We start from the raw sequence: 22,726 nt of genomic DNA on the forward strand, positions 1-22,726 counted from the left end.
TGGGAGTAGAGACTTTAATGAAAAGGGTAGTTGACAGCATCATATGCTAAAGAGGGGTCAAGATAATGAGGATGGGAAAGAATCCATTAGATTTTATATATGAGGCATAATTGACAACTTTGATAAAATAATCTTAGGCGAGGGCTCAGGATAGAAGCCTGTGGGGACTTGAGATGTAAGTCTGAAGCAGCGAAACACTAGCTCTAGTTGCATCGGGGCTGGGAGACGAACCAGGAGACTGTGGGAAAATACAGGCAATAAACTAAGAAAATCTGCACTAAGGCTGCAGCAGTGACAGTGGGAGAGCATGGATTGTCAAGTACTGAGGGGCATATCTGAGGGGGGAACAAAGGGATTCATTAAGTGACTAGATTGTAGGGCTTAAGGCTGAGGGAGCCAAGGAGAGAGACAAGCTGAACGTGTCTTTGAGGTGTCTATCTAGTTGAGAAATGGGGATAGATGATGCATTAAACAGAGTCTTGAATACATGAGGGAGAATGGTTTGGGGGGAAATACAGTGAATTCCATTTTGGATATGGGATGTATGAGATGACTGATGTGTAATATTCTATTAGAAATATCTAGAAGGCACTTGGATTTACGGATCTTGAACTTATGAAAAAGATAGAGATGAAAATATAGATTTGTGATTTATCTACACACAGAAAGATAAATTCATATGACTAAAATAGTGTAGTAGCAGTATATAAGAAAATCCTTAGAGCTACAACAGAGGAGAATACAGCAGAAAGGCTGAAAAACCCACGCATGAAACATAACGGTAAAGGAGCCAGGGAAGAAGATACAATGCAGAAAATAAAGAATCCAATTCCTTATGAAAGGGATGCTTCTGTTCTTATAAACATAGAAGCCTGAAAATCTTCTGTCTTCTTTCAAACCAGGATGGAAATAGTTGCAAGGAAAGTGGAAAAATTCTGGCTGGAAAGTCCTCCTGCAGATCCAAAGTCCATAGCTAGAAATGAACCACAAGATAGGGCCAGACGTGCATTTTGTAAACAAGAAGAAACAGTTCTCAGACCAAAAAAAAAAAAAAAACACTTGCATTTGGCTCTAAAATTAACATTCATGAGTTTGATAAATTAACTTTTTTTTCTAGTCCAGTCTATCTGGCTTTCTCTGCTTTTGTATGTTGCCTCTGAGTACAGCATTCCATTAAGTGTCTTCTATATCCCACTTCACCTATGCTACCTCTCTTGAGCCCTCAGGCCATCTCTCCTCTGCTCTTCATAAAAGCAGACTGGAACGTGATTTTTTGGTTCTGCTCCTCTAATGCAAGAAACTGGCTTGGCTGAACTAGATACCAGATACATTTTGATAGGCTTATATTCTTTTGCTTGGGCTGCCATAACAAAATACCATAGACTGGATGGCTTAATATCAGAAATTTATTTTCTCACTGTTCTGGGGGCTAGAAGTCGTGATCAAGGTCCAGCCAAGTTGGTTTCTGATGAGAACTCTCTTCCTGGCTTAAAGACAGCTGACTTCTAGCTGTGTCCTCACGTGGCTTTTCCTCCGTGGCACATGAAAGGAAGAGTGGGGGTGGGGGGAAGAGCTCTTTGGTGTCTCTTCATAGAAGGACACTAATCCCATTAGATCAGGGCTCCACCCTTATGACCTCATCTAATTTACTTACCTCCTAAAAATCCTATCTCCAAATATTACACTGGGGGTTAGGGCTTCAATATATAAATTGGATGGGGTGGGGTGGGGGTGGGCACAATTCCATCCATACCAAGGCTTATTTTGCTGAGATAATTCAAAAGGCAGAATATTCCAGAGCCAAATGGCTGTGGGTTTTGAGTACCTGTTTAAGCTGTTAAAAGAGTTCTAGAGACTCTCATGAGAACCGAAGATTGCTGGTTGAGTTTTCTTTTCTTGATATTCAAGAGAGTTGGTCTCTGTAAACACTCTAAAATTGTAATACCTAATTTTTTTTTAGTTACTGTAAGTGAATATTTATGATTTACTGATATAAGTAATTAACTTGTAAATTTATGTAAGGCTGACCATCTCTCCATCATGGTGAGCTCTGAGTAAGAATATGGAACCATGATAAGGAATATTTACATGGAATGGATGCCAGAGTAACAGCTTAAGCTATAAAATCATTTGAAATTGGGCATATCAGAGTGTGGAGGATTATTTCGGCAGGCTCTTGGAGTTTGTGGCTCATCTCCAGAGAAGATCCCAGAGAATCATATGATAACTCTCTGGACACCCTGTCATTGGGAAGGTGGAGGCCATTGGATTGTGGTGGGAGGTTCAATAGGAGAGTTGATATTGGCCACAGCCATAGCCCTGGCCTTGCTGCTTGAATTTTGTCCCAATCGCACCATCTGGCATTAGTGATTAACCCCAAGAAGAAGGGAAAGGACACAGAAAGCTGAAAGAAGGAAACAATAAAAGGTACTTGCCTCTAAGAGTACTAAAGAGGCTGAAAGCACACAGCTTCCCTGTTTGCACTTCAACAGTAAAGATGAAACACCAGTGGGAAGAGGGTTTTTCTCTTGCCTCCATGCAGCAGCTATAGGAGAACGTCCAGTGAGATTATACCAGTGTTGCTGAAGTCATGAGAAAAATAGGGATGTACCCATAGCCAGCAATGTCAGGCAGTGGCAGAGGCTAGGAACAATGAGGGGCGGCAACTAAGGGAGGCCCACAGAGTCCCCGGGAAGACTCAAGTGAGATCTCAGGGGTGCTTGCAGCCAAACAGAAGAATTAATATAGCTGAGCTCTTCATTGTTTCCCCAGTGGGCTGTATGCCTGCAACTACTGCTAACATGGCCTAGAGTGTTCAATTTCCTTAAGGTGGCAAGGGCAAGGATGTAAGGAATGCAGCTGCCTTGTGTCTGCGTAGCTGACTGCAATGTTGGTGCTATGGAGGGGCATAAGTCTCGAGAAGGCAGGCTACATCAGTTTAACTGTCCATCCACAGTGCCTAAAAAGTACACCACCCAGCACAGCAGGAAGATTAGGGAGCAACTCTTTGATGGCCTGAGCTAATCGATAGTGGCAAGGCTGTGACTCTTGAAGGCCGTAGAAAGAGAGAAGGCTGTGATCAGCCCCTGAGGCAATGAAAAGGTCTTGCTATTCATATGAATGCAATCATCTAATAACACAAGTCACTCCCCCTACACACACACACACACACACACACACGCAAAGTCGTGCCCTTCTTTTAACTGCATCTTTCACCTACCCACTCACCCCCCGCCAATACGTACACAAACTGTGGTTGTAAACCATCTCTGTTCTTTTAAGGTTGATTTTCACTTCAGCCTTACTTCACTTGGAAGTTGATATTAGGGTGAGGAGAAATCCTCACACATATGGAGAAGGGTCAAGGAAGGAGGAAGTTGGGTCACACGATAATGCACCCCAGTCCTAACACCTCATCCCCACCCTCTCTCACCACCAACAGAAGAATATACTTTTTGCAGATGAAACCTCGATGAAAACCCCCAAGTCAGGATTCAATTTGGTTTCCAGTGTGGGAAAATGAGTGAACTCCTGTGGGTTCTTCCTGAGCATGAGGGGAAAAATACAATAGAAAATAAACATGTAGACGCTCTCAGGGCACCCGTCTAAAAATGTCATGATTGGAGCCCAGCCTGAAAGCTGCATCAGCTGCTTTACCTCAACTTTTTGCCCTTTTCCCAACATGCACATATTTATAACCTGGGTTTCCCAAACAGATTACTCTGTATTTCCGCCATCTGGTTTATGGATTTTTTTCTAAACATGCTACAGGCTGCCAAACGGTAAAGCTAGTAAGATTCTTGTTGGAGAGAAAGCAGCTCTGGCAGAGTGTTGTAAAATAACATCACATTAGCTACTTGGAAGCAGTAGCAGAGCTCCAGAGATTCGAGAACTCTGGAAGACTTTGTGAGGCTTTAATGAGGATGCTACCAGACCACTTATGTTTTTTGGCAGAATATTAAAATATTCTCTTCTACACGGATACGGAGAATCTTACCAAAGAGTAAAAGGTGAAATGTTGTTTTAATTTTGCCATCATTTTATGACTGTGTCTCCACTGTAGAAAAATGGTGTAGTGGATGGACCTAGAGATGATCATACTAAGTGAAGTAAGTCAGATAGAGCAAAGACAAATATCATATGATATCACTTATATGTGAATCTAAAAAAAGGTACAAATGAACTTATTTACAAAACAGAAACAGACTCATAGACATAGAAAACAAACTTATGGCTACCAAAGGGGAAAGGTGGTAGGGGCAGGGATAAATTAGGAATATGGAATTAACAGATACACACCACTATATATAAAATAAATAATCAACAAGGGCCTACTGTAGAGCACAGGGAACTCTACTTGGTATTCTGTAATAAATATGGGAAAAGAATCTGAAAAAGAACATATATGTATATATTTATGTTTATATATACATCTGAATCACTTTGCTGTACACTTGAAATTAACACAACATGGTAAATCAACTATACTTCAATTAAAAAAATAAATTATTTTAAAAAAGAGAAGAAAAATGGTGTGGCTTCATTTATGCAGAGACCCAGCTATTGCGTTTTTTGCTTCCATTTCTGCCATGAAATAGCAACCAGACAATGTTAAAACAGGCCTCCCTTGTTCAATGGAAGGTCCCATAAAGTTCATGTCACAGCAGCATTTTTGTTAAGTGAATCCTATTACACTGTTCAATTCCATTATAAACGTCAGAGATTCAGTCTACGGGAAAGCAGCTGGCCCTGAGTACAATGAAATCACAGGTCAGAATGTGAAAAATACCCTCAAAACACTTAGTTAAAGGAACAAATCGTAACGGTTGGAAGATATTATCATTCAAGATATGTTTAAAAGTATTCCGCACTCAAATAGTAACATAACAGGGGCTTCCCGGGTGGCACAGTGATTGAGAGTCCGCCTGCTGATTCAGGGCACCCGGGTTCGTGCCCCGGTCCGGGAAGATCCCACATGCCGCGGAGCGGCTGGGCCCATGAACCATGGCCGCTGAGCCTGCGCATCCGGAGCCTGTTGCTCCGCAACGGGAGAGGCCACAACAGTAAGAGGCCCGCGTACCGCAAAATAATAATAATAATAATAACAATAATAACATAAGAAATAAAAATACAAGGGTGAGAAATTCTGGCAGCTTTCTCATCTTCTTCAATCTGACTTCTACATTTCAACTAGTGTTAAGAAAGCAACTCCTAATGATCAGAACATTTGGCTAAGGATGTTTTATTTTGTTTTAATCCACTTTAATTACCTGAAAATTTCTGAATTGATATTCTAGGTCTTTGTTGTTGTTGTTGTTGTTGCGGTACGCGGGCCTCTCACTGTTGTGGCCTCTCCCGTTGCGGAGCACAGGCTCCGGACGTGCAGGCTCAGCAGCCATGGCTCACGGGCCCAGCTGCTCCGCGGCATGTGGGATCTTCCCGGACCAGGGCACGAACCCGTGTCCCCTGCATCAGCAGGCGGACTCTCAACCACTGCGCTACCAGGGAAGCCCTCTAGGTCTTTTTTTTTTTTTTACAGGGGGTGGTGATGAGGTGGAGTACACTTTTTCCAGACTTTTATGTTAATCTCTCTGAATATCTTTATCCTTATACTAGGGCAACAAAGAGGACAGTGTAAAATACAATACCCAAAGTGTGCATTTCTTGTTTCCCTGGGGAGTTCTGCTCTAGTGTGTGCAAGAACAGGTGTTATTTAGCAAATGGCTTTGTGGCTTTGACAAGGCAATGGTTGTTTGCAGATTTTGTGATTGTCTGGGACTTAACGTCAAAGCTGTTTCATTTAGTGGATAAAGTTTTTCTCATTTGGTGCTGTTAGCATATCAAGTGCTATTTTTTGAGTTTAGAAAAATTTTGAACACTGACTAGATAGATGTATTCATTCACTCATCCATTCATTCACTTATTTTTTTAATATATATTTATTGGAGTATAATTGCTTATACTGTGTTAGTTTCTGTTGTACAACAAAGAGAATCAGCCATATGCATACATACATCCCCATATCCCCTCCCTCTTGAGCCTCCCTCCCACCCTCCCTACCCCACGTCTCTAGGTCATCGCAAAGCACCGAGCTGATCTCCCTGTGCTATGCTGCTGCTTCCCACTAGCTAACTATTTTACATTCAGTAGTGTATATATGTCGATGCTACTCTCACTTCACCCCAGCTTCCCCTTCCCACCTCGTGTCCTCAAGTCCATTCTCTATGTCTACAATCCCACTACTGGGCATATACCCTGAGAAAACCATAATTCAAAAAGAGACATGTACCACAATGTTCACTGCAGCACTATTTACAATAGCCAGGACATGGAACCAGCCTAAATGCCCATCAACAGATGAATGGGTAAAGAAGATGTGACACATATATACAATGGAATATCACTTATTTCTTAATACAAGATCAGATACAAGGTGACTTCCCTAAAGACGCCCATAGTGCCAGAAAAGATTGAATGTCTCTAAAATGTTGAGCACAGTATGTGCAACCTGTCATTTAATCACCACTCTTAAAAATATAGGAATTATTCTCCTCATTGTAAAAACGTGTAAACTGAGATTCAGAAGGGGCATGTAATTTGCCCAAGGTTATACTAGTATTAAGTGACAGAGTCCAGATTTCAACCTGGGGTTCTTTGATGTAAAACCCCAATGCAACTTCCACTACAACACCCTGCTGTTTAAGAATGTTTAGCAGTTTAAGAATGAGATCATCAAATTATAATGATGAAACGGGACTCCTAAGTTTTGCAACCATAACCGTATGCTGTTCCCAGAATGAAGATATTTTCATTCAAGAATTCCTCCAGTTTAGAGGTCTAGGAGGCAACTGTTCTATAAAGGAGAGGAATACCAGTACTATTTAAAATAAATTTCCAGCCCTTCGCAGCCTTTTGATAACATATTTACTGACAGTTGGAGATCCTCCTGACATTAGTTTTATGGGATAAAATCTACCATCCCCCCAGCTGCAGGAGCTGCAGGTCAAGCTCACCGAGAGAGAGCGCGTGCTCACGGAGCTAGCCGACGAGGTCTCCAAGCTGCAGGTCGAGCTGGACAATGTGACGGGTCTTCTCACGCAGTCAGACAGCAAGTCCAGCAAGCTCACCAAGGACTTCTCCGCTCGAGTCACAGCTGCATGACACGCAGGAGCTCCTGCAGGAGGAGAACCGGCAGAAGCTTAGTCTGAGCCCCAAGCTGAAGCAGGTGGAGGATGAGAAAACTCCTTAAAAGAGCAGCTGGTGGAGGAGAAAGAGGCCAAGCGGAACCTCGAGAGGCAGATCGCCACCCTGCACGTCCAGGTCACCGACACGAGGAAGAAGATGGAGGACGGCGTGGGTGCCTGGAGACAGCCAAGGAGGCCAAGAGGAAGCTCCAGAAGTACCTGGAGGGGCTGAGGCAGCGCTATGCGGAGAAGGTGGCCGCCTACGGCCAGCTGGAGAAGACCAAGACGCGGCTGCAGCAGGAGCTGGACGACCTGCTTGTGGACCTGGACCACCAGTGGCAGAGCGTCTCCAACCTGGAGAAGAAGCAGAAGAAGTTCGACCAGCTCCTGGCCGAGGAGAAGACCATCTCCGACAAGGACGCGGAGGAGCGCGAGCGGGCGGAGGTGGAGGCCCGGGAGAAGGAGACCAAGGCGCCATCTCTGGCCCGGGCTCTGGAGGAGGCCATGGGGCAGAAGGCGGAGCCGGAGAGGCTCAAGCGGATCTGCACGGAGATGGAGGACCTCATGAGCTCCCAGGACGACGTCGGCAAGAGCGTCCAAGAGCTGGAGAAGTCCAGGCAGGCCCTGGAGCGGCAGGGGGAGGAGATGAAGACCCAGCTCAAGGAGCTGGGGGACGAGCTGCAGGCCGCCGAGGATGCCAAACTGCGGCTGGAGGTGAACCTGTAGGCCATGAAGGCCCAGTTGGAGCGGGACCTGCAGGGCCACGACGAGAAGAGCGAGGAGCTGGTCAGACAGGTGCGGGAGATGGAAGCCTAGCTGGACGATGAGAGGAAGCAGCGCTCTATGGCCGTGGCCACTCGGAAGAAGCTGGAGATGCACCTGAAGGACCTGGAGGCCCATATCGACTCGGCCAACAAGAACCGGGACAAAGCCATCCAACGGACCGGGACGAAGCTGCAGGCCCAGATGAAGGACTAGCCTGCGGGAGCTGGAGGACACTGGCGCCTCCCGCGAGGAGATCCTGGCGCAGGCCAAGGAGAATGAGAAGAAACGGCAGAGCATGGAGACCGAGATGATCCAGCTGCAGGGGAAGCTGGCAGCTGCCGAGCGTGCCAAGCGCCAGGCCCAGCAGGAGCGGGGCCAGCTAGCTGACCAGGGGGCCAACAGCAGCGGCGAAGGTGCCCTGGCGTTGGAGAGGAAGCGGCGCCCGGAGGCCTGCATCGCGCAGCTGGCGGAGGAGCAGAGCAGCGCGGAGCTGGTGAGCGACAGGCTGAAGAAGGCGAACCTGCACAGCGACCAGATCAGCCCCCGTCTGAACGAGAACGCGCGGCGGCGGCTGCAGCGCCAGAACACGGAGCTCAAGGTCAAGCTGCAGGACATGGAGGGCACTGGCAAGTCCAAGGCCTCCATCGCCGCCCTCGAGGCCAAGATCGCACAGCTGGAGCAGCAGCTGGACAACGAGACCAAGGAGCGCCAGGCGGCCTGCTTGCCCCCCCCCCGCCTGAAGCGGCTCAAGCGGCAGCTGGAGGAGGCCCAGCGGGCTAATGCCTCGCGCCGGAAACTGCAGCGCGAGCTGGAGGATGCCACGGAGACCTTGGACGCCATGAACCGCGAGGTCAGCTCGCTCAAGAACGAGCTCAGGCGTGGGGACCTGCCCTTTGTCGTGCCCCGCCGAATGGCCCGGAAAGGGGCCGGCGACCGCTCGGACGAGGCAGCGCACGGCAGAGCCGATGGGGCTGAGGCCAAAGCTGCCGAATAAACCCCTCTTCTCCTGCTGCCCGAGCCGGACGACAACGACGACTCCACCTCCCCTTCCCAGCCTCCGCAGCGTCCCTTCCTCCCTGCCGGGCGGCGCCACTATCACCTTCCTGATTCTGAAATGTCTCAAGTGCAGTGATGACCCCTTTCCGTCCTTTGCCGAGGGCAGCCCGCCCCTGCCGCAACGGGACCGTCTTCTCAGCCTGTTGGACTGAGAAGACAGGGCCCAGGGGCCAAGCTGGAAAGGCCAACACCTCCCCCAACACCCTCGGGGACCAAATATATTTAATGGTTACGGGACTTGTCTCGAGTCTGACAGCCAGAGCAGTGGAAAGGGCCAGGTGATCTCGAACCTACTCCAGGACTGGGGCCCGAGGGTTGCTGATCCGCACTGTTGACAGATCAGTGTAATTCAAGACTGCCATCTGCACAGATATTTTTAAAAGAAAAAAAAAGTTGTCTTTTCTCCCTCTAACTGTAATAAATGGTAAAATTCCAAGTCTTTATCACTGCCTTTCCTTTGTAACCATGTCTAGAAGAGAGTAGCTTGTCCTACACTGGTCTACACTGGTGCCTCAATTTCCCTGTATTCCTAACTGTTTTGTATATGCTGCATTTAGACTTACTTATGGCAAAGAAGGTTTATTCTTAAGGAAACAAACTCTCAAGAAATCATGAAGATATATAAAAGCTACATATGCCTAAAAAGCTCTGAATTCAGGTCCCAGTTGCTGTCACAAAGGAGTGAACAGAACTCCCACCACGCCCGTTTTTTATATAATGAACGTGCCTTAGCATGGTTGCAGCTGTCAACACTACAGTGAGCTGGTTTACAGATGTTTTCCACTGAGCATCACAATAAAGAGAACCTTGTGCTATGAAAAAAAAAGAAAAAATCTACCATTCTGGGATCTAACATGTTGCTGTCATCTGCACAAATCTGGAGAGGAAGGGGAAGATGGGAGGGAGGTGACCAGGCTAAAATCTCCTTGGGGACAGTCTCAGAATGCAGGAGAGGTAGGGGGTGGGAATGAAACATTTCAAGGAGTCCTCTTGCTTCTCCTTTTTTCTTGCTTGGGACCAATTTTAGCCTGCAGGTTTTAGAGGAGAGAGAGGAGAGAAATTAAGCAGGGAGAGGGAAAGAGAAGGAAGGAGTATAGGTGAAAAACAGGGTAGAGAAACTCACAAGAAAGGTTATGTATGCACTCAGAAATACCAAAATGAAATAAAGCCCTCAAAAACGTCAGGAATATGATTTCATATTTTTTCAATGAATTTCGAAGTCCTGGATGGGGGAAATTTCCTCCTTAATATGAGTACATAAAGAACGGAGGCTCTCCAGTGGGTCAGCATGCTACACTTGAAGTGGCCTCTGTGGTCATTGAAATCAGCACAGCATTCAAATACAGTTTTATGGTGTACTGACATCAACACTTTAAAAATATATATTTTAAAAAACCTTGTATTGAAATATCAATATATTTGACATATAACATTGAATAAATTTAAGATGTACAATATGTTAATTTGATACATTTATATATTATAATATGATTGTCATTGTAGGGATAACTAGCTTCTCCATCACATTAGGTAATTATCCTTCATTTTTAGTGGTTGGAATAATGAAGTTCTAGTCTCTTAGCAAGTTTGATGTTTGTAATACAATATTGTTGTCTACGTTCACAATACTGTGCATTAGATCTCTAGGGCTTATTTACCACTGGTTGTAAGTTTCTACCCTTAAACAACATCTTTATTATTCCCCACCCTCCATCCCCTGGTAGCCACCATTTTATCCTCTGTTTTCACAAGTTTGGCCTTTTTAAGTTCTACATATACGTGATATCATGCAGTTCTTGTCTATCTCTGTCTGACTGACATCAACTCTTCTAGCTTAGAAAACTCTGGTTGAATCCTCAGGGGGTTCCCTTAGAGGGTACCTCAGGTCTCTGATTCGGTCTGTGGTCTCTAACATACTTAAACGGACCCAGGTAAGTTGATTTATTTTGGAAATCCATCTCACCTTCTCACTCATTCTCAGACATGGAACCTAATTTGAACTCTGTTCTACTGCAGAAAGGCGAAGTGAGCTAAGCAGAGGATTTGTGAGATCTTTCATAAGCAGACTTAGTAAACATTCAGCAAACCATGAGAGAGTGGATTTCCAGAAATATTGCACTTGCATCTCTTACAATGATGAGCATTGCTGAAGGAGAATGAATTGATTAGTTCATTTTAGGATGGGGGTGAGGGAGCATTCAGAGGTAAACTGTGGAGACAGTTACTGGTTTGCACATGAGGCTTATGAGAGAAGGACGCTGACGGCTAGTGAGGAGATGAGAAGACCGAAGGTCAATTTATTCTTTCCTGTAAATGATGGGTGATCATCATGAAGATACTGTTTTTCTGTTTCAGTTCAATTAAAGCAGTCTTCAGTATTGTGTCAATAAATGTTGGAGGACAGTTCTAGTTATCAACAGAGAGAAAAGTGTGTCAATCACTTTCTTCTCTGTCCTTTCCTCTCTTCTTAATCTTTTTTTTTCCAGTTTTATTGAGATACAGTTGACATACTGCACTGTACAAGTTCAAGGTGTACAGCATAATGATTCGACTTACATGTATTGTGACATGATTGCCGCAATAACCTTAGTTAACATGCATCCTCTTGCATAGGTACAAAAACAAAAAGTAGAAAAAAAATTCCCGTGCTGAGTGACAAGTACTCTTAGGATTTATTCTCTTAACGACTGTTGTATATATCATACTGCAGTGTTAACTATCGTCATCAGGTTCTACATTACATCCCAGTACCTAATTATCTTATAATTGGAATTTTGTACCATTTGACTACCTTCTTATGAGTCTTAAGTTTGTGCCAAAATGAATACTGAATTCAGAGAAGCCCTAGGAGGGAACCGGTAGGCACTGAGAAGCAAGATGTAGGATAACTCTGGGAAAAGTTTCTGTAGCGCTATGAGACAGGGAGAGCCACCACTGAGCCACCATTCACCAAAATGCACATTCTTCTCTTCTTTCTAAGCACATAGCCACAGCCATGTTCTCCATCCTCCCTTGCAGCTAGGTTCACCATGGGACAGAGTCCTAGGCAATGCCATGCAAGGGGAAGTGATAGAAACCACTTTCAGGCAGAGTTTGTTGAAATCTTCTGCACATGCTTCTCCAAGCTCTTCTGGATGACTAGGATGAAATAGATCACAGACACTTCAGAGAACTTGTGTTGACAATGACCTCATTCAGCCTTGGTTGTTGAACCACCAAGTGGTTCCACGGTTGGAGGAACATCACCGTCATGAACAAAGAACATCTGCCTTGTCTGTTATGTGAGCAAGAAAGAATCTTCTAGTGTATCTCAGTTGTTCTACACTTCAGGTTCTGTTTGTTTCAGCAGCTGTTTCCCTGATAGTCACTAAACACAATTTCATAGGAGAATATATGTGTAATTTAATTTTATAATTTAAAAAACAACAAACTGTTAAAAACCACTCTGCAGGTGTCTAACATTTTTTTTCCTGTGTCTGGACTTGTTGACAGGAGGCCTTGCAAAGGGGAGCGGGATGGGTGCTTACAGTTTTCCGGGTTCCCATAACACCACAATTCCAAGATCCCATGACAGTTGGGGGCCAGAGCACGAATTGTTTACATTTCTAAAATGGATCTGGAAATTTTATGTTTTTCCTGTTGGGGAAATTCTCTTGATTTATGATCACCATGTTTATATGTACTAAATCATACTGAAGTGTATTAACTATTTTGTTTTTTAATTTTGGTTGAGCAGGGTACTGGTCATCCAAATGAATGAGTGTTCACGAGTGGCATAAATTCCGAGAGGCATTTACAGTGGGTGTGCGTTATTTGAATGGCAGAGGCAGACTGACGGTCTCTGGATCCCACGTGAGCATCAGGCCATGCAGCAACAGCTCAGCAGGACCGCCCTCCAACCATAAACCTGAGTTGTTATGATTGTTGGTAACAGTTGTACTTTAAAGCATGAAGAAGGGTTGTTTTAAAATTATGATCCATATTGTTCCCTGATCACTATTTTGAAAGGCCTTGATGTTTCTATGATGTCATGGTTAGAGCCAATGCATGCCCATGTAACTGATGGAAACGCTTCAGTGCCACATTAACATCTATCTGCATGACCATCAGAGCAAATTCATTTATTATTTGAATATCTTAGCTGTCACCTGGTTAAAAATAACCGTTTACTATTCTTTTTGAAAAATGTTATTCCAAGGTTGCTGTTATATTGTTTTCACACAAACGAGAAGCCCTCTACCCTCAATCATTTATCGATTTTACTCTACTCTCAGGACAGTGTTATGTACCAGAAATGTGGGGAAGAAAGAAGAGATGTGTAACATGGGTTCTACAGTCTTAGGGTGGACACACTTAACATAAGAAACATTTCTGAACAGATGTAGAATTCCATATTAGATTTGCTCAAGAGGACCTTGAGTGTGGATTTGAATCATGTCCCTGGTATCTTCTAGCTGTATAACACTGAACAGATTATTTAATCCGTAGGAGCTCAGTTTTTCCATCTGCAAGACAGTTATGCTACTATCTTCAAACACTGTAGGTCAGATGAAGGAGTAGAGCATCTCATATGGTCCTAACACCAGTCCTGGGAGAATAAGAAAATGCTCACAGTTATCAGCCAATTCATCCAGCAGTAGATGAGGGGTCTTCACAGCAAACGGAAGGCTTAAAAAGCAGAAAATTATGAAGGAAGACTCAAAAGAGGCAAGAAATAAGGACTCTAAACCTACAAGTGTAGGTGAGGGCCAACCAGGTCTAAGTAAGTAGGATTAAGAAAACAGAAGTGTGGCGGTTTGAACATGATTCTGTACTATGTTCTGCATCTGCTGGAGCATCTTATATATGTGTTATGTCTCACCTCTGGCTTAGGAGGACACTCATAAATCGGCCACTGATTGCCAGTTCTTGTGAATTGAGTTACACTTTTAAGATCACTAGATTTCACAAAACACTTCCTGTCACTCAACTGACTTATTTGTTTGTTGTATACCATCTCCCCCTCCCCGGAACTGTAAGCTCCAAGAGAACAGGAACATATTGTTTTACCACTGATAATTTTTTTCCCTTATAAATCCTTAGTCCTGAGATCTGGAAAAGAATAGGCACTTGATATACATTTTAAGTAAATGACTGAATTAAATAAATAACTGGGTATCCATTATGGACAAATCACAGTGTTTTGGTCTGAGGCACCTACAAAAGATGCTTAAGGCAGGTCCCTGCCATCAAGAGATGGGTTCTGTTGGGTCAAAGCCAATTATGCAGTGTTTTTGCTTGCAACTGACTTAGGGATGGGCTGAATTAAGGCAATACTGGCCAGTAAAACAAATGAATTTGGCTTCCAGAAGTTCTGAGGGAAAAAATTCTGGACTCTTGAGAGAAATCCAAGTCCCTCTCTCTCTCTCTCTCTCTCTCATCTGTCTCTCTCTGTCTCTCCCTCTCTTCCCCCCTCCACTCCTTTCCCCACCTTAGCCCTTGATGACCACAGTCATCTTGAGACCACAAGACAAGACGAGCAGCATAGGAAGCAGAGTAGAGCTGAAAGAGTGGAGAGAAATGAAGGTGGGAGGCCCATCACTTGATACTCCACCCAATTTTGGACTCTCAGTTCTGTGAGTCCTTGAGCATCCTTATTGCATAAGCCACCGGGAGCTGGCTTTTGTTACTTCAGCCAAAGCATCACAACTGATACTACCTGTTACAATTTCTCCCAGAGAATTGAGTAAAAAATATGTGGTCAACAAGAACCTGCCCAGTAGTCTCGCAAATAATCTTTCAAAATACTCCATGCCAAGAAGCATCATCTAAGGCTTCCTCAGATACAGGAAGACAGTAAGAAAGCCCAGTTTGATGGAATTAAGACTAGAACCTAAATCTTGCTGCTTTCGCTAAGAGAAAAAAAAAAAAGAACTATTGTACAGAAAAGGGAGTAGGAGTGCCTTGTATCCTTTGAGACTCTTAGTAACTGACGTGCACATGGTAGTACAATATTTTCATCTATACGCACTTATCAGTTTTGTTTTTAAGAGGTGCTGGGTAATGGGTAGTGAAATAGGCTGACCTGGTCACTCAACATCATCTTGGTTATCCTGGACTGTTGGCCATTCTGCAGCTCTGTCCACTCTCAGGTAGAAAAGAGCGCAGCAAAGAGATGAGATACAAATGGATCACTTCCAGTTCTAGTTGTTATCATGGCTAAAAGGTGTGAGAGAGAAATTTAAAACTATTGACCACTGGGAAATATTTCAAATTTAAATAATTCATAAACTCCTCCCACCCCCCATACTCAGTCCAGCACTCTCTAGACCCTTCCCTGCTTATTTCCTCCATAGCATTTATTGTCTCGGCAGACTACATATTGTAGTTACTTAGTTGTTATTGTTCATATCCTCCTACTAAACTGTAGGCTCCACGAAGGAAGGGATTGCTGTTATCTAGTTCACTGCTAATTGCCAGCATCTATGAGAGTACCTGCTACATAATAACTAATCAATTTTCGTTGAAAGAATGAATGGATTTTTCATTTGCACAAGTATAAAGCAACTGACATATTTTATAAATATGACGTATTTTATAAATAAATTACAAATGCAAGCTTAAAACGACCTTCTCTGGTGTCTTCTTTTAGCTAACAAACAATTTTTAAACATGAAGTGACTTCTTTTAAAACTCAGATCCACTCAAAACATATTTAACTCAGGGAAGAGTATGTTAAGGAAAATGCAGATTCACTCCATCAGGGAGCAAGGAGAGAATGTGAAGACTTTTGGAGTACTGACTTGCTTTACATATCTGAAAATTACAAAGATATATTGTTTTCCTATGCACTTTTAACTAGAGATGACCCATCCTCTATTGAGACTAGGATTACATATATATTAATTTTGAAAGTGCTGCAGTAAAAAAAGTCAGTGTTTTCAAACTTTTCCCTGGAAGAAATATGAGACAGAAATATACCACCTCTTAGGGTAATGCATGGTAATTTTTGCTTCTCTTCACCAGGTGGTTCTTTCTTTGCCTGGCAAGGTTGCGCTGCCTTCCCTGGGCTGCAGCAACTTCCTTGGTTTCTCACCTCTCTGTTCCCCTTGCTTCTGCCTCCTCCCTCCCCTATTCTTTGAGAAGCCATTGTGGTCCAGTGATCTGCAAAACGTTAACAAGTGCTGAACAAGTGTGGAATCCGTATGATCCCTTGGGTCCATTTGTTCCCCTAGAGTTAAATATACAGTTTCTTTCAACAAGTACCATCCACTTGTTGTTCTAGGAGGAGATGCTTGTGAGTAAAACTCACTTCTGCATGGCTCACCATCAAAGATGGGCTTGTTAAATAGGTCATCAGAGGGCTTCCAGCTCTTGGTTGCTGGGGTACCATATTTCCTAAACAGAAGCAGGTAGTCAACCAGGGCATTTATTCACTGAAGGTCAGGCTTTTGTATTATAAAGCTTCTAGCAAATGTGATAAGCAGTAAATTGCAGATCTATCACTTTTTTTTTCACCCCAGAAAGTGCGGGTGTATGAAATCAGCAGAATCCTGCCTCTCTGTGATTTATAACCCACCTTTGACCACATCTTATCAGGTTCCCACAAGCCCCTTTCTGAGGCAGCTTGTGTCTGAACGACAATAGACAAACCAGCACCATTATGCACCCAAATCTCTCTCTGCATTCTAGACACCAAGATTACATCTGGAGTATTGATTTATTGCTGCTTTCCCCCCACCCCACCCCAGGGACCAGTTTGTTCAGCCTGAATGAGATCTACTATTATTAAACAGAGTCAACAACTCTATGTGAACTTGGGAAAGAAATTATCATTGGCTCTCACCTTTCTAGCAACCCGGGCATATAAGGAAAAGCTTGCATTTATTTATTTATTTTTTCTTATAAATGTATTTATTTTGTTTATTTTTATTTTTGGCTGCGTTGGGTTTTCTTTGCTGCGTGCGGACTTTCTCTAGTTATGGTGATCAGGGGCTACTCTTCGTTGTGGTGCGCAGGCTTCTCGTTGCGGTAGCTTCTCTTGTTGCAGAGCACTGGCTCTAGATGCTCAGGCTTCATTAGTTGTGGCTCACGGGCTCTAGAGCACAGGCTCAGTAGTTGTGGCGCACGGGCTTAGTTGCTCCACGGCATGTGGGATCCTCCTAGACCAGGGCTCGAACCCATGTCCCCTGCATTGGCAGACGGATTCTTAACCACTGTGTCACCAGGGAAGCCCAAAAGCTTTCATTTAAATATTTAGACTGTTTGCTTGCCTCTTCTTTTCTCTTTTTTAAGTATGTAAAATGAGATAAAACAGGCCTTGGGAAGAAGGGAATATTTGTCCTTTCTCAGATGTTGAAACACAATGTGCTTTCTTTTACGAACCACCCTGAAATGATTACAAATCCCTGCTTTGGTGTGTACTTCCGAAGCACCTACTGTATCTGTAGCAATGAGGTTTTATGACAGCTTTAACATTTTCTGAAAAATATATATGTTCTACCAGTAGATCATTTGGGGGAGCGATATAAATTTAACAGCACATCACAGTTTTATATCACTTACAAACGCCTGGTGTAGGATTCACATTAAGCGAGCCCCACATCCACGCACAGCTTTCTATTCTTCAGGGTATTTATGTTTGCCAGGCAAAAGGGCCTTTCAATGCTTTTCTCTTTACAAATGATCATTCCTACTCCCTGGTCACCTCTCAGTCTAACATCATTGGATCTGACTATTTGTCTATGGGAGATTCACCCCCATTCTCTGCATTACCTCTGCTCTCTAACTCCCACAGATGGGGGTGGGTGGCCCCTCTGGGCTTGCTAGAATCTCTGAAGACCTGAGTAAGCTACATGAAAACCAAAGAAGAAAATCTTTTCTATAGGGCTCTTACTTTCTGAACCCCCAGTTGGTTCCTGTGGTCTGACATATGCTAGAGAACTTAAAAGTGGCCGCGGGACAGGGTATTTTCAACCATAACTGCCTCAAGAGGTCTGGGCCCATTATTGCTAAATCTGTGGGAAAATTCTAAATTCCCAAGGATTTAGACACATTGAAATTAGGAAAGAAGAGAATCAAATTCAGGTTCAAAGTGGTAGCCAGTCCTTTTGTTGCGGTTCTTACCAGAATGCCATTTTTGGAGAATTCTCTGCCACCTTTGTTCATTGGGTCAGGAACTGGCTGTCTTTAATATTTCTCATTTATATGAGGCCCATTCTTGGTGCTTGAATACCTGGAAGTTTCTCATGGAGGTATTTATCACAATGGATGAAGAAAAGTATTTGTGTTTAGAGGCATAGTGGGCATATAGAGTTTGTCTGTCTCACTGGGAAATTATATTCCCCCCTCCCAACTTCCACACTCACACCAAAAAGAAAAAAAAAATTCCTGCTCAGTCCACTTGGTTTGAGTAGAAATGGACTTAGAACTTCAACTCAAGGTGGTAGATTTGCAACTCAGGCCCAGCCAATTAGAAAGATTCTCTTTGTGTCTATGGGATCATGAGCTACATAAATGATGCAGGCTCAGGGCTACCAGAGGTCATCATGGAGCCACACGGAGAAAACCTGTCTGAGACTGAAACGAAGCAGATGCAAACAGAGCCCAGAGTTGGAGACAAAGTTCTAAGACCTCAACTGCTCTGCCTACGGTCTCCTTCACCTCTTGGACTATTCATTTAGGTCAGTCAGTAAATCCCCCCTTTCAACTTAAGCCAATGCAAAGGGAAGGGTAAACAACAACACAGAAGGAGTCCGTTCAGATAAACCACATTATACATTGGGTACTTCATGGTCTATGTTTTTCACACAACAAACAGGGTCATTTGTCTTCTTATGTCCTGTACTATGGTCATTCATAATTTATGACATTGTTTGGAACAAGAAGTTGAAAAGTATAGGGTTCTATTAAAGCAAAGTGTTGCTCCATCCTGGTGCCAATTTCTATTATAATTGGTCCAAGGACCAGTCCGGACAAGGAGGACAGACCAGAGGTAACTGGACTTAATCCCCAAGCAATAGGGAGCCAAAATAAGTGTTTGAACAAAGGAGTGACAATTACAGATTTGCTTTCCAAGAAGCTAAAACTGGCAGCTGTGTAAAAAGGGAAGACAGTGGGGAGAGATTTGTAGAAGGTATAGCTTTTAGGCCAAGCAGAGAGTAGCTGAGGCAGTGCCAGCAAAAGGGGAAAAGAGAGAGTGAGTTTGGGGAAAGTTTCTGAGGCTGATGGGCAGGACTCAGTGATTGAATACATGGGTGTAGGAATGGAGGTGTCATAATTCTAGTAAAGATACAGGTAGATAGTGATGATGTTACTGATCTTGAGGAGGAAAAGAAGCATTATTAACAGGTAGAAGGAAGAAGAGGTGTTAGTTTTCCATGGTAATTTCAGCTTTGGTTGTAGTTTTACTGCCTTTGGGATAATCAGATGAGTTTGGAAGTGTAGAGTGATATTAAGGCTGAAAACATTAGTGGTAGGAGATTTCTACATCTGATGGCAGTAGAGTCATGAAAACGAATGCATTTATTCATAGAAAACAAGCACATGGAGCTAAGGGAGAGAGAAAACCAGGCCCACAGGGGCCACCACCATTCAGGGGCAGATTCAGTCTAAGGAGCCAGGGAAGGAGACTGAGAAGAAGCCATCAGACGTGAGGCAGGAGAGACAGGTCCTCAGGGCTTAATGTGGAGGATGTTTTCACAGAGGAGAGTAGTCTACATTCACTTAATTTACAAAAGTCATGGACATCCCTGGACTTCTCAATTTACTTACAAATGAGGTGAAAACATCATTTACTGGAGAGCTCAGATGGGAAATGGTGTTGCCATAGCACTGGCTTTTGTTGAGAGGAAATGTCCCTTCCCAGTGATAGCGGTAAAGGTGAGAGCTTATTCAACATCAGCTGAAGAAACCTTATGTCTTTCCAGTTTTAGAACGTTCTTTTCCCTTCCCATGCAAATGTGATTCACCCTCTGGATCATGCTGCATTTCTGATCACCCAATACCTCTTTTTTTCCCCTCGTATACATATACATGTCCTTTCTGAACAACTAATACTACTGTATATTAATGCTGACACTCTTTACATGCCGGGCACTGTTCCAAGCACATTATACAATTATTATACATATTAATTATTATATTATTGATTATTATATGTTAATTATAGAATATATAATAATTATATGTTTATTAATTGACTTAATCAACCCCAAAAGTCTGTGACATAGATACTATTATAGTATTTGAGAGCGCTGAGATACTGAGATGTTAAATAACTTTTCCAAGCTCATACCACTAGAAAGTGCGAGAGCCGGGATTTGAACGTGGGCTCTATGGCTTTATGGGTCACATATCTGTGACACATATCTGTGTTCTGTTTTGTGGATGTGCATGTGTGTATGTCTTTGTGTTTTGTTGTTGTTTGGTTGTGTTATTTAGTGACTTTCCAAATAGCTTGCAAACCTTTTGATGGCAGTGCCAAGACCTTATGCTTATTTGAATTTTTCTTGGAATTTAGTAATAATAGCTCATGCTTACTAAGCACTGACTAGGTTCCCAGCTCTTGCTAAGCACGTGTACTGTTGGTCCTTGAACAACGAGGGGGTTGGGGGGGCCGAAACTTTGCATTGTTGAAAATACTCGTATAACTTATACTGGGCCCTCTGTGTATACCTGGTTCCTTGGCACCCAAGTTTCTGCCACATCCGTGGAATCAACCAACCACAGGTCATTTAGGACTGTAGTATTTACTATTGAAAAAAGAAATCCACAAATAACTGGACACTTGCAGTTAACCTGTGTTGTTCAAGCATCCATTGTATTTCATTTATTCAGTCAACTCAATGACATGGATGAGGTTATTATTATTTTTTAATTTACAGACGGGGAATTTGAAGCTTGAGGAGATTAAATAACTTGCTTAAGGTCACACAGTAGGTGCAGCAGCTAGGGTTTCAACGCACACGAACACTAACCTCTAGACGATATTCGTTCACATACACTTGCTTCTATGAGTAAGTTCAATAAATAGAGGACTTACTGATTGGCTGTAATCATGCATGAGACTGCAGGGCTGGAAATTCACTGTCTTCATGCAGTCCTGCTTGCTGGCCATGTCCTATTTCCTGTCTATTTTCCACCTGATGGAGAACCTCTAAGCAGGGCCATCGTCAGGTGTTAGATTCAAAATTATATGGGGATCTCAATTATCGAAACAAATCAGAGCTCAGAAGTGTTCAGTTTGACTAATAAAGGTTGAAGATTTATTAAAAAAAAAAGGAACAATGAGTGAAATTTTCAATTTCAGCATGTCAGAGCATACAAGGTAAAGGAAATTGGCTTCAGGGAGTCATTTGAATAATGGGACAGTTCAAATAAAGGTTGTTCAGATTACTGAGTTTGCACTGTACTTAATCTACCATACAGAGTGCAGCCCTCCAGAGCATTTGCTTCGGCACTAGGCAACTCTCTCAAGATTCAGCTCAGCCATGCTCCCCTCTCCAGCTCGTCATCAGCCCTTGGAAAGTCTTGGATTTTTTAAAACTCACTTTTCAGTGAGGAAATTCCTTGAGCTGTTATTATTATTTTTGTAACATGTTAAATTGTACAATAGCCAAAAATAAATTCCTTCCAGCTGATCTTCTCTAGGTTGGGACCATATTGTCACCTTCTTTCAACAGCAGTCCTAGGAACGGTAACAGCAAGACGAATGGAAAGGTTGGCTTCCAAGTCCTCTCTCAAAGCCTTAGTATCCCATTGGGTATTTTGCCTGGAGCACAGTCCAGACATTTGACCTGACCCAGGTCTATCAAGGGAGATTCATCAGGAGGAGAGAGGCAAAAGAAGTGCTCTGGCTTTCCTGCTGAGGAAATCTAAGATTTGATTTATTCCTGTCCTGTGAATGCCCCACCTCCAGGGAATGTCATATACCACACTCAGGGTAGCAGAAGAGGGAGTTTGATCAGTCCTCACTTGAAGAACCATGTTGATTATTCAGACACTCTTCTAGTAGAAGATCATTTGTCAGGATGACATGTCTGATTGTCCTGTGAATGCTCCAACTGCAGGATCTGAATAGTCCCCCCATCAGCCATCACCCAAATAAAATGGAATGGCTGAAACCTAGGAGAAGAAGAACAAACCCTGAAAAGAAGGGAAGGGAGAAAGGAAAACAACTCAAGGAGGAGCCAAAGAGACAGAGGATGGCAGGTGAGCAGGGAAGGTCCAAAGAAAAGGGAATTGTTCTTTGCTCATCCCAGCAATATTGGCTACTTGGGGCTTCTTAGGTCATAGGACCAACCCACATACACTGAGGAGCAGAAGGGGCCAGTTGAAGTGGACCCATTTTCATTCCTTCATCTCTACCCTGCTTATTGTAGATTCTATGGCTTAGAAGACATGAAGAAGGGAAGGGAAGGGAAGGGAAGAGAAGGAAGGGAGAGAAGGAAAGGGAAGGGAAGGGAAGGGAAGGGAAGGGAAGGGAAAGGAAGGGGAGGGGAGGGGAGGGAAGAGAAGGGAAGGGGAGGGGAGGGGAGGGGAGGGGAGGGGAGGGGAGGGGAGGGGAGGGGAGGGGAGGGAAGGGAAGGGAAGGGGAGGGGAGGGAAGGGAAAGGAAGGGAAGGGAAGGGAAGGGAAGGGAAGGGAAGGGAAGGGAATGGGAGAGAAAGGAAAGAAAAGAAAAGAAAAGGAAAGGAAAGAATGATTTGACCCTGGAGTTTGCTCTGCACACAGATAAAATGC

At 43.6% G+C, this 22,726-nt stretch overlaps 1 pseudogene; it reads left to right on the top strand.

Annotated features, from left to right (window-relative positions):
* Positions 1-8,943, top strand: part of LOC132435360 (myosin-9 pseudogene) — a 58,730-nt pseudogene extending 49,787 nt beyond the window's left edge.
* The last annotated feature ends 13,783 nt before the right edge of the window (positions 8,944-22,726 follow it).

This window comes from Delphinus delphis, chromosome 12 (assembly GCF_949987515.2).
Source record: "Delphinus delphis chromosome 12, mDelDel1.2, whole genome shotgun sequence".
NCBI lineage: Eukaryota > Metazoa > Chordata > Mammalia > Artiodactyla > Delphinidae > Delphinus > Delphinus delphis.